The 14,784-nt window shown below is 36.1% G+C and overlaps 1 protein-coding gene across 4 annotated transcripts in view; it reads right to left on the bottom strand.

Annotated features, from left to right (window-relative positions):
- Positions 1-13,822, bottom strand: part of MAB21L3 (mab-21 like 3) — a 59,274-nt gene extending 45,452 nt beyond the window's left edge. For 3 of the 4 annotated variants that reach the window (XM_088799516.1, XM_088799515.1, XM_074318510.2), the window contains exons 1-2: positions 12,976-13,822; positions 12,817-12,905 (exon numbers count right to left, since the gene is read on the bottom strand). The gene's annotated coding sequence lies outside the window, so the exon portion shown is untranslated. The remainder of the gene's footprint in view (positions 1-12,816; positions 12,906-12,975) is intronic. The other variant, XM_074318513.2, reaches the window with a different exon arrangement.
- Positions 13,823-14,784: the final 962 nt, after the last annotated feature.

Here is a 14,784-nt window from a genome sequence, read left to right as displayed (position 1 = left end):
AACAAGGGAAGATTTCCTCCAAAGCCTCATTCCAGAAAATTACCTAGCCAGAGTGAAAATTATCTGGGAGTTCCCTGGGCGAGCTCACTTGCTGTCTATAAATGACCTGACTCAGGGCTCTCCCAGTACAAAAAGACTTTTCCCTAAGGCATCTGTCAAAACAATTACAGTTAATTGTTTAACATTGAGGCTTCCTGAGAGGTGAATAATAGTTGGGGTAAACAATAGACTGACCAAGAGCTTAAATGAAAGAACTGGGGAGTGAGATGTTCACAGGGGCTTTGGAAGGCTCCTACGTATTTCTGGGAATCTAGAAGACTATGCTTATACATAGGCTTGTGCATATTCCCAGGGCTATAAACATGCTCAGGAAAGAACTGAAAAGGCCCTAAGCTCTCACCTGACTTGAGGCTCTGCACAAGCAGGAAGTGAAAGCTAGGGCAGAGTTATAAACTGCATGGCTGTTGAAGGCATGCCCCAGCAGACAACAGAGTCCCTTGGCAAAGGTTGGGAAACATATTGATTGCAGATGGTTTAAAAATAAATCTCTGTCCAATCATTAGCTGACAATTAAGCTAAAGGAGCAGAGACTTCAGTGGCCACACACAACAAATAACACAGATACACAGATTACAGAATTAGTTCAGAAAAGTGACTAGACAAACAATAATGATAACAAACAGAAATAATGAAAAGCCTGGGGAGGGGAGGAATCTGAGTTCCACAGTTGTCATGTTATATATTTAAGATGTATAGTTTTTCAACAACAACAAAAAGTGTGATCTACAAAGAAACAAGAAATTATGGCACACACGGAAGAAAAAAAAATCAATAGAAAGTATCCCTAAGGGAGCCTACATGTTGGATTTATTAGACAAAGACTTTAAGTAAACTATCTTGAATGTGTTCAAAGAACTAAGTAAAATCATGTCTAAAGAGTTAAAGAAAAGTATGAGAACAATGTTTCATCATATAGAGAATATCAGTAAAGAGAATTTATGAAAAGGAACCAAACAGAATTTCTGGAATTGAAATGTACAAAGACAAAAATGAAAAAAAAATTCACTAGAAGGGAATATCAGATCTGAGCAGGAAGAAGAAGAATCAGCAAACTTGAAGATAGGTCAATTGAGATTATTTAGTCTGATATATGGGGGAAAAAAAGAATATATAGAAATTAACAGAGGCTCAGAGATAAGTAGGACACAATCAAGTATGCCAACAAATGAATTATAGGAATCCCAGAAGAAAAGGAGAGAGAGAAAAGGTGCCAGAAAGCGTATTTGAAGAATTCCCAAATTTGTTGAAAAACATTATTCGACATAGCAAGAAGTCCAATAAACTCCAAGTAGAAAAAACTCAAAGAGATTCATACCTAGACACATCATAATAAAACTGTTGAAAGACAAAGGGAGAATCTTAAAAGCCTTAAGAGAGACGTGACTCATCATGTACAAGGGATTCTTAATAAGATTAACTGCTGATTGTTTATAAAAAGCTATGGAGGCCAGGAAGCAGTGGAATGAGATGCACAAGGTACTAAAGGGGAAAAAAATCTGTCAACCAAGAATTCTATATCAAGCAATGCTATCCTTCAAAAATGAATGAATTAGGATATTCCCAGATAATCAAAAGCTGACAGAATTTATCACTAGCAGACTCGCCCTACAACAAATACTAAAAGGAGTCCTTCAAGCTAAAGTGAAAGGACACTAGATAATAGCTTGAATCTACATAAAAAGTAAGAGGAATCAGTAAAGGCAACTACACAGGTAAATAAAAAATAGAGTATAAATGTATATTTTTGTTTCTAACCTTTTTTTTTTTTCTCCAATCTGATTTAGAGGACAACTTCATAAACCAATGATGATAAATCAGTGGTGATGGGCAAAGTATAAAGATGTCAATAACAGCACAAAAGTGTGTGTGGTGGGGAGTAAGAAATAAACTATATAGGAGCAAAGTTTTGTATACGATTCAAGTTAAGTTCACATCAATTTGAATTAGATTATTATGAGTTAAGATGATAATTGTAATCCTCAGGGCAACCACAAAGGAAATAAGTAAAAATACATAATAAATAAAATGACAAGGAAATTAAAATGGTATACTAGAAAATATCTATCTAACTCCAAAGAAGGCAGTAGTAGGGGAGCAAAGAAACAACAACAAAAACATAGGATATATAGAAAACAGAAAAATGGCAAATGTAAATCCTAACGTATCCATAATTACATTAAACATAAATGGATTAAGCGCTCTAATTAAAAGGCAGAGATCAACAGGATAGATTTTTAAACATGATCGAACTCTATGCTGTTTACAAGAGACATACTTTAGATTCAAAGACGTGAATAAGTCGAAAGTTAAAGGACGGAGAAAGAAACAGTAACCAAAAGTCAGCTGGAGTGGAGATACCAATATCAAGCAAAATGCACATCAAGATAAAAATTGTTACTAGAGACAAAGAAGGATATTTTAAAATGATAAAGGTGACAATTCATTAAGAAGATATTAGAATTATAAACATATACACACACCTAACAATGAAGACCCACTATAAATAAAGCAATAACTAACAGAATTAAAGAGAGGAAAAGACAATTCAACAATAACAGTTGAAAACTCCAGTACCCCACTTTGAATAATGGGTAGAAGAACTAGACAGAAGATCAACAAGAAAACAGGAGATCTGAACAAAACTATAAATCAACTATACCTAACAGACATCTATAGAACACTCACCTAACTACAGCAGAATATACTTTCTTCTCAAGTGCCTATGGAAAATTCTTCAAGAGAGACCGTAAGCATGGCCATAAAACAAAGCACAATAAATTTTAAAAAACCGAAATCATGCAAAATATGTTCTCTAATCACAATAGAATTAAGTTAGAAATCTGTAACATAAGAAATTTGGGAAATTCACAAATATGTAAAAATTAAGCAACACATGCTTAAATAACAAGTGGGCCAAAAATGAAATCACAAGTGAAAATAGAAAGTACTTTGAAATTACTGGGAATAAAAATACAATATACCAACATTTAGGGGATGCAGGTAAAACTGATTTGAAGAAATTTTATAGCTGTCAATGCCTATATTAAAAACAAAGAAATATCTCAAAACAATAACTTAAATTTCTACTTGAAGAAACTAGAAAACTCAAAGAAAGCTGAAAATAGTAAATAATGAAGATGAGAGTGGAAATAAATAAAATAGAAAATAGAGAAAAATCAATAAACCCAAAAGTTGGTTGTTTGAAAAGATCAACTTAATTGCCAAACCTTTGGCTAAAAATGACCAAGAAAAAGAGATAAGACTCAAATACCAAAATCAAGAATGAAAGCGGGGACATCACCAGTGACCTTACAGAAATACTAAGGGAACACTATGACCAACTGTATGCCAACAAATTAGATAACCTAAATGGACAAATTTCTATAAAACACATAAACTACCAAAATTGACTCCAGAAGAAATAGAATACTTGAATAGACCTATAATAATTAAAGAGTTTGAATCAGTAATCAAAAAAGTTTCCAGAATAAAAAGCTCAGGAACAGATAACTTCACAGGGGAATTCTACAAAACAATTAAAGAAGAATTAACATGACTCACAAATTCTTCCAAAAAAAAAAGAGAAGAGAAACAAACACTTCCCAACTTATTTCATGAGATCAGTATTAACCTAATACCAAAACCAGACCAAGACATCACAAGCAAAGAAAACTATAGACCAATATTGCTAATGAATATAGCAATATTCAAAATACTAGCAAACCAAATCCAAATCCAGCAGCATATCCTAAGGATCATACACCATGACCAAATCAGGTTTATTGCAGGAATGCAAGGTTGTTTCAACACATGAAAGTCAAATAATGTCACATACTATATTAGTGGTATTAAAAAACAAAGCCCACATGATCATCTCAGCAGATGCAAGAAAAGCATCTGACAAAAATTCAATACTTTTTCATGATGATGAAAAAAATTATCAACAAATTATGACCAGTGTGTTAGGCCATCCATGTATAAATAGGCCATCTATGAAAAACCCACAGCTAACGTCATACATACTTGATGATGAAAACCTGAACGCTTTCTCCCTAAGATTAGGAACAAGATAAGGATGTTCACTCTCTCCACCTCTAGTCAACATTGTTCTGGAGGTTCTAGCCAGGGTAATTAGGCCAAAATAAAAAGGGAAGAAAAAGAAAAAGGAGGGGTAAAGGCATTCAGAATAGAAAGACAAAAAACAATCTCTGTTGCAGATAACGTGTTCTTGTATATAGAAAATCATAAGGAATCTACACAGACAAAAACCGATTTGTGCTAACAAACAAGATCAGCAAAGTGGGTGGACACAAGTTCAAAAATCAGTAAAGTCAGTTTTGTTACTAACAATGAACAACTGAAAATGAAATTATGAAAACAATTCCATTGAGAATAACATCAAAAAGAATAAAACACTTAGGAATGAATTTAACAGAAGTGGAAGACTTGTACGCTAAAAATGATAAAATATTGACAGAAATTCAATAAGATTTAAGTGGAAAAATAGTTCATGCTCATTGAATGGAACTATCCCCCAATTTGACCTACAAATTCAGCACAATTCCTATAAAAATTCCAGCTACCTTTTGGGACAGAAACTGATGAGCTGATTCTAAAAATTACATTCAAATTCAAAAGGTAAAGAATAGCCAAAGAAATCTTGAAAAAGAGCAAAGTTGAAGAATTCATGCTTCCCAAACAAAACTTGCTACAAAGCAATTGTAAGCATGACTGACACTGGCATAAGTATAGACATGTAGAACAACGAAATAGGATTCAAAGTTCAAGAAAAAAACAACAACACTATACGTCAATTAATTTTCAACAAGAGTGTCAGGGCAATTTGAGAGGAAAGAACGGTCCTTTCAAAAATGGTGCTAGGACTCTGACTATTCATATGCAAAAGAATGAATTTGGGTGCCTACTTCGTACTATATGTAAAATTTATTAAAAATGGAACAAAGACCTAAATGGAAGAGCTAAAACTATAAAGCTCTTAGAAGAAATAATAGGTATAAATCTTGGTGGCCTTGGAATAGCAATGATGTCTTAGATATGACACCAAAAGCACAAGCAACCAAAGAAAAATAGATAAATTATATTTCACAAAAGTTAAAAACGACTGTGGTTCAAAGATCACTATCAAAATGTGAAAAGACAACCCAAAGAATGGGAAAAATATTTGCAAATTATATTTATGATAGGGTCTGGTATCCAGAGTACATAAAGAGTTTTTTCAAACTCTGCAATAAAAAGACAATTAACTCAATTAAGAAATGGGCAAAGGATCTGAATACACATTTCAACAAAGAAGACACATAAATAAGCCAATAAGCACATGAAATGATTCTCAACATCATTGGTCATTAGGAAAATGCAGATCAGACCATCAATAAGATGTCACTTAACACCCACTAGGATGGTTATAATAAAATAGACAGATAGTTATAATAAAATAGACAAATGTTGGGGGGATATGAAGAAGTTAGAACCCCCATATATTGCTGGTGGGAATGTAACATAGTGCAGCCACTTGGGAAACAATTTTTTAGTAACTCAAGAAGTTATCACATCCACCAACTCCGCTCCAAGCTACATACCCAAGATAAATGAAAACATATGGGATGTCGACACAAAAATCTGTACATGAATGTTCATAGCAGCAGTATTCATAATAGTCAAAAAGTGGAAACAACCCAATTGTCCATTAACTATTGAATGAAAAGATAAAATGTGCTGGGTACAATGGAATATTATTTGGCAATAAAAAGGAATGAAATGCTGATACATACATGCTACAATATGGATGCACTTTGAAAACATTTTGCTAAGTGAAAGAAGCCAGATACAAAAAAGCCACATATTATATAAAGTATCCATAATAAGTAATACATAGAGGGAGAAAGATTAGTAATTGCCAGGGGTTGGGGCAGGTGGGAACAGAGAGTGACTGCTAATGGTTACAAGGTTTCTTTTGAGGGGATGAAAATATCCCAGAATTAGACAGCAGTGATGGTTATACAACCTGGTGAATATGCTAAAACGAAACAAAACACAACAGTGAATCATACATTTTAAAAGAAGGAATTTCATAGCACGTGAATTATATCTCAATAAAAAAAAATAAAGACAACATGGAGGCATACCAACTTTCCTAAAGCATTCTCTGTATGCTTCCTGCTAACCTACAGAAGTTATCAAAACTGGATTGTAATTAATGATACACTCACTTGCCTGTCTCCTCAACCAGTTTTATAAGAGCCTCGAAGTGTGCAGAATTTATCAGAAAGACTTTGTTTCCCCAGTGTCTAGTTTAATGCCTAGCAGAAAGTAGGCTTAAATATTTTTAAAGAGTAAAAAAATACATACAACATAAGGTATGTAAGACACTGAAAGGTGTTCGCTATTGTTGGAGTAAGTTGGGAAGAAGTATGATTTGAGCACGTAGAGGTCAGCAGTGTCCAGACAATGGCTGGGCTTAACACGAAGACGCATCTGAATTTTGTCCTATAAATTTTGGGGAACGATTGAGAATTTTTAAGCTGGGGAGTAAAATGGTAACATTTGCATTTAGAAATAAATCGCTCTGATGGCAGAAAGAAATATGGCAACAGAATGGAGATGCCAAGTTAGGAGGCCATTGAATGACGGCAGACTTGCAATCAAATGGAAAAATAAGCCCAGGCATCAAAACCCCTCCTTTACTCTCAACCCCAAGCAACAAAATGATAAAATGGAAAACAACAACAACAACAACATCTGCTTGTGTTTTTATTCACGTTGGAACTAAGGGGTAATACTATCGTTACGTCACCAACTGCAGGTGGATACAAATTGGAAGACACTGAAGAGCCAGCTCCCAGTAATGACAGTGAGGATGGGATATGTGTTATGGTAGGTAGGTGTGGGTTCTTCCAAAGTCCATTAATATTCCCTAATTTGGAAAGAGAGGCTGGAATACCACCCAGGTACTTCACCTCTCCCAGTTCCCAGTTGCGGGGCACCAGTCTCTTAAGTTGTTGCATGGGAAATCCTCTGATGAGAAGCCCAGCCAGACAGTGACCCTACTAGACCTAGGAGGATACGTGGACTAGTAAGAACCCAGGTAGAGCCACATCGACCATCGGGGATGGCAGCCCAACCAAACAGAAAATTAAATTCAGCAAACCAGACTCTGTTCCAGAGGCTTTGCCCAGCATGGAAGGGACAACATTCTCCTGCTGGGATGACCTGTAGCCCCAGCTCTGTCCCCCTGCCCTTCGGGGCCTGGGACATTGAATTAGTTAGGTAAACTTTTAGCAAAGTCATCTCCCCAAGTTAAAATCCACTGAGTGAAATTCTAATTTTAGGGCATCCAATAAGAATCCAACAAATTTGCTGGCAAACATCAGAACTGGATCTGTCCTTTTGGATCACAGATCAGTTAATAATCAACGTGGAATTGTGAAAGTATTATATAACCTACAAACGTAGAGGAAAAGAATCATTCAAGACACGGGGCGTGAGGATATCTACGAAAGGACTTATTGTAAGAAAGAAGATGGAGGCAGTTTCTGTTTTCATGATGTATATAAAATTCAAGAAAACACGGAATTGATTCAATAAAAGTTGACTCTAAGGCAACAAAACGGGATAACAATAGTAAAAAATGACTTTAAAACCGACTTTTAATTTGGGGACAAAATGAATGACTGAGGAAATGGTGGAAACGACAATACTCAGCTTTTCAGAAAAATAAAATAAATAAAGCCAGGCCCTTATATCCCTCCATATACCCAAATCAAATTCCAAGTGAAATAAGGAGTTAAATATAAAAACAAATCATAAAAAAGAACCATAAGAAAAAGGAGAACATCTCCAAATTTGGGTATATGAGGAACTTAAGCTGAAGGTACTGACAACTTGGACTAAATAAAAATTCAAAACTTCAAAATTAGAAAATATAATTTCACTTTATAGAATAAGCAGAGAACCAGAATGGGCCATCCACAAAGGCAGAAAAACACATGGTTAATACACACAGAAACTCTTACCCGAAGCGTGCAAATTAAACCTTAACATGAGATACTCCCTTCGTCTGCCCCTCCCAGGCCCATTTGATAATTTGGCAAAAATCAGAAAAGGTAACAGTGCTTAGGATATGTGGGGAATCCGGCCTTTCTTTATTAACAATGTGAGTGTAAACTAATAACGACAATCTTCAACATTTTATAAATCATGCCCCTTGACCCATTGAATCTGCACCTTAAAATTTATCTGAAGGAAATACGAGAGGTACGTCAATTCTCTGTACCCCTCGTTTGTAATAGGAAGAATTGGATGTAAGCAGGTCACAAAACATTACCCACTCATGGAGAAAGGGTTAGGAATGGTTTTCTCTGGGTGGTAGCATTGCCTCTAATTTTTATTCTCCGTTAGCTTTTTTTTCATCGCCTGACATTTCTTTTACAATGAACATACTGCTGTTTTCATAATCAGAGAAAAGATATAATATAGAAATAATAACACTCAGTATTCAGAGTAGATGACTGATAACTCAGGGAGAGGATATAAAGTGGAAAGGGAAAGGGGACAAAGGATCGAACCCAGGTGAACAACTAGATATAAGTGAGTCTGGTAAGAATACATTTGTGTCCTTAAAACAATGAGACCTGTCAATCAACCTTAAGGGGTGGTGTCATTAATAGGTAATTGAATCTGCTTCCTGTTCATTCGCCAGAGCCTCCTTTGGGTTCCATGATTGAAATACAGATGACGCTCGGGTCAGATCCCACGTGTCCTGAGCACAACCACAGTCAGAAAGAATATTCAAGAATGGAATTCTCTCTCCCTGGGAACGGTGCAGCCAGTGTTTCTCGCCTCCTCTCCCCAGTTCCCTTGTAGAGCTCTAGATGGAAACACACACACTCCCCAAGTACCTCTGTCCCACACTTACCGCTCCAAGCTGCTTCCAAAAGGGAAATAGAGAACTGCTGTCCCGGACTAGAGGAAGTGGTTTTTTATAATCCTTCCAGTCCTTCCACCAGGAGGCTAAGGCCGCCTCCCCCACCCGGGGATTCCTGAGGACAGAGAGGTGAATGGGGGAAGGCAGTTTACAGGCATTCCTCTATAGGAAATGACAGTTCAAGGACAATAAAGAGGAGGAAAGGAGTCTCATAAAAGTCATCAGTTACATCATTAGTTGGCAAATGAAGTGCATCAGGTGAAAATATGTTTTCTTGAAACATTTCCTATCAATTTCATTTGGGAAAAAATATGGCACCATGAGAATTCACTATTTGAAAAAGGAAGGAAGGAAGGAAGGAAGGAAGGAAGGAAGGAAGGAAGGAAGGAAGGAAGGAAGGAAAGAAAGAAAGAAAGAAAGAAAGAAAGAAAGAAAGAAAGAAAGAAAGAAAGAAAGAAAGAAAGAAAGAGCTTTTTAAAATGTGTATATTAAATCCTTGTTCTAAAATCTTTGGCAGTTCCCAAGTGGTATGATTTATTGAAGCCCTCGAACATGGCAGTTGGAATTTTACAGACATATTACTTAGTAAACAGCACAACAGACTTATAATAAAAATATTAACATTTCATGTTAATTTAAAGAAGAGGAAAATGAGAATGAGGAACAAATCTCCCTGATTCTAAAGCCATATTCACGGGCTACTGTGAGGACTTCAGAGGATACTTAAACTGTCTTTTGAACTACTCCAAAGCTAAAAGTTATTAAGCATCAAATAAAGAAGTTGAACGAGGAATGGGGTGGGGCAGGGCTCTGGAGGGGTGATGGTGGCAGTTGCTCTGGGCTTGTAAATGTGGCTGATGTGATAAAGCGAGAGAGTATCTTCAAGAGGAAATGTTTCTGTGTCCCTTTGCTGATAGCAAGCTTCCTCTGTCCCCAGATAACAGAGTTTAGCCTGTTTGTTAATTTTAATTATTGACATAATTAAAAGCATAGGGTGAGGGATAGCATAGAGGTTATGTGAATTAGACTTCCTTGAAACCACGAGCAGAAGGCTGAGCCTGAGATCTCACGTCTTAAGGAAGTCTTCTTTGGAAAAGAAATTCATTTCTGTTACTAGCCTTAAGTTTCTCAACCTTAGCTGGCAGAGGCTCTCTCTCATCTGTAAAGGCCTTTCACTTTACAGTACTTCAACTCCCCCTATGTCCCATTTAGGTCAAAGACGCTGGGAAGGGTCAGCTTGAGGAACCCACCTCACTGATCATTGACAATTCCAAGTCTACTACAGTGCCTGGCATACAAAATGTTCTCTGTGAATTCTCTTGAACGTATTGGATAGACTGGTAGGTTAATCGTTGCTCTAAAGTGAATAATGAAAGTCATCCCAAAGGGCACCCGAGATAGAAAGTTTTCTTTTCCATTTCCTCTGTGAGATGATAACTGGATTTGGCCCATTAACGAGGAGTCTGACACTTGACAAACTTTTCAGACCATACTGTTGACTGACAAAGGTATTTCTCCATTGATTTAATTGTGGAGGAAAAAAAAATCTCAATGATTCTAAAATGCAGAGGGAAACGTTAACTTGGAATCCTTCTTAACACGGTCTGCCTCCAGAAGGAGCGTAATCAAAATATCTGAGCCTTCGTTTCGTAAGAGTTCCTCCAGTGTCTGTTCTTCTCAACCTACTATTCTTGTTCTGACAGCCAGGGAGACGTTGTGGCCATTTCTAATGGTCTTTGAAAGAGAAGTGTCCCCTCTTCTCTTGAGTTAACTCTCTTTCACAGGAGGCAGGTCAGAGGGATAATTAAGTGCACAGGCCTTGGCATGAGACAAAATGGGATCGAGACTTAGCACTGCCACTTAGCTATGACCTTGAGAAAGTTACTTAATGCCTGGAAACTGCATTGTTTTCATCAACAAAGCAGGGATTATAAACTTACCTAAAAGAGTTGCTGTGAGAATTGAGGGGCATAGCCATAGAATGTATTTAACCTGGGAGCATGGTGCATGGAACTCAATGTATGGTAGTTACCATCAACAGCCCGTAGAAAAATAAGGCCTGGCTAAAATTCAAGAACCCCTCAAGAATTACAGCAGTACAGCACAGTCAGTTACGTGGCATCTGAAGTCAGATAATCGAAGCTTTGCCAATTATTAGTGGCTTGACTTGGAAAAATGACTTAGCTGGAGCCTCAGTTTTCTCATCCATAAAATGGAATCAATTGTGAACATTTTCCTAGTTTTCTTCTGAGGATTGGATGGGCCAAGGAACATAAACTGTTCAGAACAGTGCTCGATACATGTTAACTCTTTTCATCCAGCACCTAGGATAGGATGCAGCACATAGTAGGTACTCAAAACATTTGATGAATAAATAAATGAAGGTGATTTTTTTTCCCCCTCTGAAATAATCTCTCGAATGCTAGGAACTAGTTAAGAAAACCTTGTGATGTTTTGTGCATATCTTCTTACCATAAACTTGAAGCGATCGGGGGTGGTTTGAAACGCTTGCAAGGAAATGGAAAGACAGCGGAAGCCTAGCTGGTCATTCCATTTCTTACTGGATGTCATTTTATGATACCTTTGTCAACTCAACTTGTTCATGATTCTATTCCTCTGCTAACTCAAATACTTTGTTGCACAAGAGAACAAGAACATGAACTTTGCTCTTTGACAAACAATTTTTGGCCCCAAATTCTCTGCTATTGCCCTAGGTCTTCAACCTGTTACACAGCCATTGTTCTTATCAGCCGAATCCTTATCAAGCCTTATCCCTCTTCTGATGGACTGAACTGGGAAAATCATAAATTCTTTCACTGAGAGAAGAATGTCTGCTATGCTATGTCTCTGCTCAAAGATGTTTTGGAACCTGCTCGCCAAAGAATAAACAGTTTCTTCTGGGATGTGACAGGATGGAGAAATCAATTCAACTAGCCCAACTGTCCAACTTTTCCCCTAGGCATTACTTTCAGTTGTTTTCAGGTATTTGTTCATTCCTCTGACAAAGCATTCCTCTCATAAATTGAAGGTGACCTATATTTTAGTCAACACGAGACAGCCAGCATCTTAGCTATTTAGCAAACAGAAAAATCTAGACATTGATCTAACACCTAATGATTATTTTTTTTCTTAATGTGCTGACCCCTCCAGGGTCTGGAATCAAATCAACAGCATTTCCAGACTCTTTACAAGTTGTTTCCATTGATGAATTATTTTAAGAGAACTGAACGTTGTAACAGTAATGGTTACGCCAAAAATTCCCCTCAAGAATGCTTTTACAGGGTACAATTCCTCTCTATGGGGGCAGCAAGAGGTCTCAGTTTTAAAAAAAATCACATTCATTGATTTGACAACTCAGTAGGATGAATGGTACTTTGGTGATATCTATAAATACGCAGGCAAGATTATTATTTAATAATCAGTCCTTCTTTGCTTACTTCCATTTTCAGGGTAGACATCTGAGACCTTGTTAAAAGGCATCATTTCTGTCTTGAATGTATTGCAATCCTAACTTTACCCAGCACAAAACGCTGTAGCCTCTAGAAGCTGCAAGACGCCAAGGAATGGATTTTTTCCCTGGAGAATTCAGAAGAAACCAGCTCTGCTCACATATTCATTTTACCCCCTTAAGTCTCGTTTTGTAGTCTGACTTCCAGAACTACAACAGAACAAACCTGTCTAAAGCCACTAAACTTGCGCTCATGTGTTAACAGCAGCGATAAGAAACTAATATAACACTTGATTACTTATGCAAACTAAAAAGGTCCTGGGGAGTCTTTATGGAAAAGTTAGTTTGACAGACATTTCCTAACCTCAGTTTTCTGCTGTCATTCTTCCTGTAAAAGCAAAATAGTCTTCATCCTCCTCTTCTTCCTTGGTTATAGTATCCACTCAGAGGAAACTATAATGGAAACATTAATTACAGTAAGTAATGGGCATAATATTATTGGAAAGTGAACTGCTTGCCTTACCCTGTGCTGTGGCCCCAGGAGGTTGACTTATGCGGACTGGAGCAATAGGCTTTCTTCCGCATACTACCTTCTCCATCGTGGTTTTTGGAAGCTCTGCCCACATATTGGTAAATCATTCATTTAGTAAACCCTCCTCCAAGTTGAGTGTGCATTTTTTGCCCATCTTGCACAATCATTTCATTCAGTTTTTGAAATTATATTTTGCAGCAAATCGATTCCATCAGAATCCATTCTATTTGAAATCATTTGCTCTGCGGGATCTAGACTGAATACTTATTTGGCTATGTCGGCCCTTGACATTTTTCAATAAATAAATAATCTCTTCTAAGCTTTATCCTACAGAGCTCTAGGGTCTCAGCTGAGAAGCAAAAGTCCTTTTCAAGAGAAATTTAGACCAATAAGGAAGAGGGATAACTCTTCTTTTGGGTGGGAATAACAGTGAGACGTCTATATTTTTGTAAGACAGTATCAATTATCTTGACATAAAAAGCATTTGTATCTCTTTGATTAGCAAGTACTCCAGCCACTCACTAAAGAATTTAACCATGAAATGACTCTGATCTAGCAAAAATTTGGCAACATTTTGTTCAACATTGTTTAGATCCATCCACCTCAATTCACAGAACTGTTTCATTCTATTTTATGGATATAAAACTGTATTTATACATTTCCTTAAAGAAGATATTTAATTTCATTGTTTTACTACAACTGCAGTGGACATTTTTGTACACATTTCCTTGCACACATGGGCACTAACTAGGCAAGTACTAAGGCAAATACTAAAGGTATTGTTTCAATTTTTCTATTTGCATGTTCTGATCTATGAATTATGAAATCACTTTTGTGTGTCTACACCAGTATTCTTTTCATTTTAAAGTGAAATAGAATAGAAAATACAATGCAATGTATATAGTAAGGGTATTCTTTTACAAAACTTTGTTTTGATATATATATATATATATATATATATATATATATATATATATATATATATATATATATACATATAGAGATATGTATGTTTGTATGTAGATGTGTACTGTTATGTGTCATAATGTAAAACATTTTTCTTATAATGGGTTATAGTGAAAATATTTGAAAACTATTCCATGATATAGACATAGAAGAATTTCTATATTATAGAATATGCACATTTCAACCTGACTTGCTATAGTGACAGTCTAGTTGATGAATACATTTATGCTTCTAGCTGGATGTAAGTAAATTCCTTTTTCTTTATATCTTCAAAATGATTTTATGACTTCTTTTCCTCCCAATCTAATGGATTTTAAATATATTAATATCTCAATTTCTCTGATTCTTTAATGAGGTTAGGGTTTTCATTTGTGAATTGCCTAACAAAAATTTTTTAAACTTTCCTATTACTTTTCTGATTTGTACCAATTCTTGATATATTCTGGATATTAATCCTTGTCTCTTACAGAAGTTGTAAATATTTTTTCCTAATCTATTGCTTTTCTTTTTTAACTTTGTGGGTTGTTGAGTCATGGAGAAGGAAGTTTTAAATTCTGATGTAGTCAACATATTCAATCTTTTCTTTTTTTAAAATGATGTGTGATTTTCACTTGTCTGACAAATCCATCTATCCCCCAAGGTCACAAGAATATTCTCCTATATTACTTTATCATAGTTTTAAAGGTTTGCTTTTTCTTCATTTAGGTCTTCAATTCATTTGGAATTTATTTTTGGTATGGTGAGAAGCAAGAACCTAAGTTTATTTTCTTTGCTACAGAAACCCAGTCGTTCCCACATCAATAATTGAATAGTTAGCTATTTTCCCACTGATCT

This window comes from Rhinolophus sinicus, chromosome 7 (genome assembly GCF_057876585.1).
Source record: "Rhinolophus sinicus isolate RSI-liver-muscle chromosome 7, RSI-T2T, whole genome shotgun sequence".
Taxonomy (NCBI): domain Eukaryota; kingdom Metazoa; phylum Chordata; class Mammalia; order Chiroptera; family Rhinolophidae; genus Rhinolophus; species Rhinolophus sinicus.
Note: the sequence above shows the minus strand (reverse complement) of the source record. Positions and strands in the feature narration are given on the sequence as shown.